General features: G+C 50.0%; 1 pseudogene; it reads left to right on the top strand.

Moving 5' to 3' along the window:
- The first annotated feature begins 4,473 nt into the window (after positions 1 to 4,473).
- Positions 4,474 to 5,435, top strand: LOC104497038 (annotated as a pseudogene).
- The last annotated feature ends 221 nt before the right edge of the window (positions 5,436 to 5,656 follow it).

The following is a 5,656-nucleotide window of genomic DNA, read 5'->3' as shown; positions in this document are numbered from 1 at the left end:
GGCTGAGGCTCAACAGACACTTCTTTCCCAAGCTTGCCAAATGCTGAACATGCCATTTTATCCATGAAAAACACTTTGCAAATAATGAACTGAGTTCTCACGAGTAAGTGACCGCGAAATTCAAGCACCTGATTTCAGGAGTCTCCAATCTGGGGGTCTCTTGAGCAAGGAGCTTAATTAAAACTGCCCAAACAGGCATCTAGGACTACTTGAGATGCCCCAAACCATCAGAACTCCGGCTGTCACTCCAGAGGGCTCTCCCATAGGTCCTATGGCACACCATTGTGGTGAGGATGTCTCGTGTTCTTACCCTGGGGAACACGAGGTGGTATTTGACTCCTTTATTTGGCACCTCAATCCCACTGTGGGTTGATCAGGTGAGCAGCTCTCCAGGCCACACTGACCAAATCTCCATGGGTGGGAGCTTAGACACCACAGTCATGTGGTGTCTAACAGGTCCACATGGTAGGAACCGCCCCGTTAACTGTTCGATTCCAGAGCTGAGGGCAGGGTGCAGCTACTTGACCTTAGACCTTGTTCTGCCTGAGATTTCTGCAGACCAATGGCAGATGTGACACAAGACCTACAATCCTCCTTGAGCAAAATCCAGGCGAGACAGGAAACCCAAATGAACCAGAAATGACCCTGGTCACACAGGTTTAAGTAAATTAATCTGGTTTTCAATATGGATGATATAGCTTGAGTTTCATGGAAGAGCGAAGCTCTCTTGAAGCCAAGTTACCTTGAGTTTATTCAGTGTCAGGTCTGAATAAACTCTGTGAAGTCTTTACCTTCAGGTTCAGGTAAGCAGAAATCCTGCTCTGTGGTTACATGGTCTTCTTTGAGTTTCTCTTTGCAAAGATTTCCACCCATGTCTAATGGGTGAAGTGAGAAGCTGAAATTCCTCTTCTGGACAGCCCGGGAGCTTTCATGTCCATTACCTGTCTCTGGGGCCTGCTTACTGCTGATGCTCACCATGGCTGTCTGCCTTGTACATCAGGCGAGTTGCCCAAAAGCAAAGGGAAGTTCTAACGAATCCATCAGGAAGATGTTATCTGGATTGGCAAGATGCTTCTTGACCTACATACTGGTGGGACACCCGTGTTTAACAAAACAGCATCCAATACTTGGTATTTACTTAGCCTAAATTACCACCTGGTGGTGGGACACCCGGGGTGGGACACCCGTTTAAAACAACATCCAGAAGCACTTCAGCGCTGGGATTCTGTGGTTCTGCATGAATGCTTCTGAAGAATCACAGTTCAGAAAACCGCCCTTTTGGTGTCTCCTCCTGAATTCTCAAGAGCAGCGGATATAAGCCTTCCATGCGCCCAAACATAGGTACCCACCCGAGATGCAAAGGCTCCTCCCGGTCACCTACTCTTTTTTCCCTGGCAGCAGACAGTGTGTTTTACACCAAACACAATGTGCACAGAACATCACTGCGGATAGAGACAGCCCCGCCCGAGTCCCTCCCAGCACTCAGGAATTTTATGTTGCTTTCCACCCACGGCAGAACTCATCAAGAGAGTTGGAGGAGAACCCATGATGAATCGTGCCTGAGCTACGCGGCAGCTAGAACTCAAGTATTTCACCTCCTGAGTAAGTGCTGTGACCGTTCTCAGATTTAAAAAAGGACGACAGAAATCTCCTTGGACACTTGGAAGCTAGAGCCATCTCACCCAAATCCAGCCTTTTGAACATTTGACTGCTTTGACTAGACTCCTGGGCATCCAGAACCACCCAGACACTCAGGGTACCTCTCTCAGTGAGACCAAGAACAGAGATTTGTCTTCTGGCATGTCTTGTCCTCCAGACAAAAGCCTCTAGATGACACACCCAACGGCACGGCTGAGCTTGTCCAGATGAACATCAGCGGTTTACTTCTATCATAGAACAATCATGGTGGGGAACTATCCCATGGGAAAGTCAACAGGCAGATTTTGCTGGTTTAGTCCATCTGCTGTTACCAATAAAAACGGATGACCTTCAGTCTCCGCAGTTCCCCCGCACCAGCCCAAGCCTCTGGGATGGAGACTGCTCTTCCAGGTCGGTTGGCCTACACTCCCATCTAGCGGTGCTTGCACGACACAACTGCCCCGTCTGCTCTTCGGGGGCTTCACTTTGAACCTCCCCAGGGTCTTGTGACTTTTTTCTTTGAGGCTCACCAAGCTGGTGCAAAGTTGTGCTTTGCCAAGAGGTGTTTAGTCATCAAGCCTTGGAGACTGAACATCGACCAACAAACCGCAGTCTACCCGGCCTTTGCAGATGCAAGCTGGGAAGCTGGGCACTCATCTCCTTCGTGGTACCACAGCTAGGAACAGAGCCATCCTGCAGAAGAAGGTGGTCGAGCAGCATCTCGAGGGGTGACTGCAAGAGCTGGCACTCGGGTAGGTGCCCAGTGTTGAACGAGGGCCCTAGCCAGTTTTAGACTTGAACTCACCCGCAGAACCCAGAGCTGACTGGGTAACAAGGACAACTATCACCATAACATTTCACCTGGCTGACATCCCACCGATATAATTCCATCCAGACCCAAAAGTAACCAAAAGCAGGCTAAGAAAACCCAAATTCCAACCAGTGCAAAGGAACAGAATGGTTAATTATGTGCATATGAGGTGGATGACAACATCCTCTCCAAGGGTTTTGTTTACTTGATTATCCCCCGGGGTGATTCGCTGGTCTCAGCTCTGAGAAGGTTTTTAAGGAGTGGGGTGAACGGAGGAACGGGCTTCCTGACACAATGCAAGAGTTGCGTAAAAAAAAGGAAAACATGGGAATTATTTAGGGGAGAAAGGTCTTTGCCAAACAAGCAGCAGTATTTCTTCCTTCCGCGAGAAATCCAGCTCTTCAGGAAAATAAAGACGATACAAAACTTGAGAAGTGGAAGATTTTCTAATTGGATTTCAATAGCTCAGTGGGTCCAGGTAAGAGACAGCGCTGGTCTGAAAGGTTTGTTGGTTGATGCAGAAACAGGACGCACTTTCAATGCTTTCTATTGTCAGATGTTGGCAGATTGGCTAAAAACTGGGGTTTGGAAAGACTGAGAGTTTAAAGATAATTTCAAACTTAGCTCTGTGGAAAGAGACCTGCCACCACAGGTGGTCCGGACATAAACTATTGGGTGGGTTTCATTACATCGCCTTCACTGCTCGAGTGTCAGCTCACCTTATAGCACCTAAATGTCATGAGCAACATCAAGGAGGAGGCATGGTGTGCAGGGCAGAATGTGACTTCTGAGCCAACATCTCAACTCCTGCCCTTGGCGAGGGAAAGACTTAGACAAGACCCTTCGATGACTGAGCTCGTACAAAGCAAGTAGAGTCCCAAGTGCCTGCTGCTCTCCGTGGACTTACAAGGAGGAGTCCGAGGTGAGCATCTTAGGTGCAGAAGTTCCAAGTTAGGTGACATTAACCCCACTGAAGAGGGTTTAAATAGATACTGCTGAAATCGAATGCTGGACATGGGAAGGCAATGGGCTGAAAGACCCCGCCAGAGCTGTGTTTGTGATAGAGGGAACCCGGGGGCTGAAGGCTGTCGCTCCCAGTCTACAGAGGGTCATGGCTGCAATTTGTGTGGCCAGGTGAATGGGCTCGAAAAGGGAGCTCTGGAAAACGGGATTTGTAAGGAATCCATGGGGTGAGGTGATTCCACACGGGTGAGAGGAGCATCGAAAAGAGCACTACAACAAGCAGGAGGGTTTATCTCAGGGTTTTCTGAGTGGGGGTCTGGCAGCTAACACCCCTGTTCTCTGTGACAAGAAACAGGCGCTTCCACAAGACCATCCTCTCTGCCTGGTTTAGGGCGAATGACAGACCTTCAGCCCGGAATCCTTCCCTCCACCCATCGACAAGACTGATGGGTGAGACAGCCAGAAGGTGATGTCTGTGTGTTTGGTGGGGTTTTGGCAGGGCAAACGTGCTGAGATGGTTCTTATAGATGTTCTCCATACTTAATTTCCATGGGTTGGATTCTTTTCCAGCCTCCTTCCAATAAGGGTGTCTGCAGACATGCCCCATACTCCATACGGTGACTGCACAACAGGCATCAGGAGATGTCACCACCGCAGAGATGTCACTATGGGTGTCTCTACCTCAGCAATCAGACCAAACTCTTCTCACTTCTTCTCACCACAGGAAGGAGTGTCAGAACCTGTGATGGCCTCTAACAACAGCAGTTGTTTCTATATTTGCTTGCAGGGACTGGAAACCTGTTAGAAATTACCCTCGTGCCCGAGAAGCAGCACGGGCAGCACTTCAGTTGTAAGTGCTCCGCTCAGTGTGTGGAGTATTCCCTCAGGTGACCCTAGTACGCGAGAAATCTCCATGGAAACCGGGTGTCGAGGCTGACAGTGCAGAGACTTTTCTACTCTTTTCTTCTCTGCTCTGTGAAGGAACTTCCGTTACTGGAGCCTGAACCATCCGGGTCGTCATTGGTGCTCGCCTCTCCCACTTTTTCCCTGGAACAGAAGCTATGATGAGGCAAGAGGGGAAAAACGGGACGGTTGTTACAGAGTTCATCCTCCTGGGATTCGGGAATGGCCCCGAGCTGGATTCTCTCCTCTTCCTGGTGTTCCTGTCAGTCTACATCGCGACCGTGACTGGGAACACCTTCATCGTTGCGCTGGTGGTGGCTGACGAGCACCTTCACACCCCCATGTACTTCTTCCTGGGCAATCTGGCCTGCCTGGAAATCTGCTACAGCTCCGATATCTTGCCGAGGATGTTGCTTGGCTACCTGGGTGGGGACAGAAGGATTTCGGTGGGGGGCTGTTTGACACAGTACTATTTCTTCGGCTGCTTAGCCGCCTCGGAGTGCTACCTCCTCGCAGTGATGGCCTATGACAGGTACCTAGCGGTGTGCAAACCCCTGCACTACCCATCCCAGATGAACGGCAAGCTCTGCCTCCGACTGGGTGCCGCCTCTTGGGTCAGTGGCTTCCTGTCCAACTCCATACTGACGTCCCTCATCTCACGTCTGGATTTCTGTGGGCCCAACGAAATCGAGCATTTTTTCTGCGACTCATTCCCGTTGATAAAACTGTCCTGCAGTGACACTCACGTGGCAGGGCTTGTCACGTCTGTGGTGGCGGGAGTGTGCTCGCTGCCCCCCTTTCTGTTGACCTTCTCATCCTACCTGTACATCATTACCACGGTCATGAGAATCCCTTCTGCCGCCGGAAGGAGAAAGGCCTTTTCCACTTGTTCCTCACACCTGACCGTGGTGATTCTTTTTTACTGGTCAATATTAACCACCTATGTAATTCCTCATCGTGATGTGCAAATGTCTACAAACAAATTCTTCTCTGTTTTTTACACCATTCTCACTCCCTTGGTCAATCCTCTCATCTACAGCCTGAGAAACAAGGAAGTAAAGGAAGCTCTGCGAAAGCAGGCCAGTAAATTGCCGGCTTTCAGGGGGCTGCTCTCTGGTAGAAAAAGGGTTCACAACCCTTAGTGAGTTACAGGTTCGGACACAATGACCTGGGACATGGACAAAGCCAGCCTGGATAAAGCTCGGTAACATGCAGCTGTGCACCTTCCACATGGATAAGCAGAATGGAAGAGGTGAACGGTCTTGCTGTCAGTTGGGGGCGGTGAGGAGAAAGAACACGAGTGTTAGTGTCGACACCTGGGGGGTAGGTGTCTGCATCCAC

The sequence above is a fragment of the Buceros rhinoceros genome, unplaced genomic scaffold (assembly GCF_000710305.1).
Source record: "Buceros rhinoceros silvestris isolate BGI_N320 unplaced genomic scaffold, ASM71030v1 scaffold17307, whole genome shotgun sequence".
Classification (NCBI taxonomy): domain Eukaryota; kingdom Metazoa; phylum Chordata; class Aves; order Bucerotiformes; family Bucerotidae; genus Buceros; species Buceros rhinoceros.
Note: the sequence above shows the minus strand (reverse complement) of the source record. Positions and strands in the feature narration are given on the sequence as shown.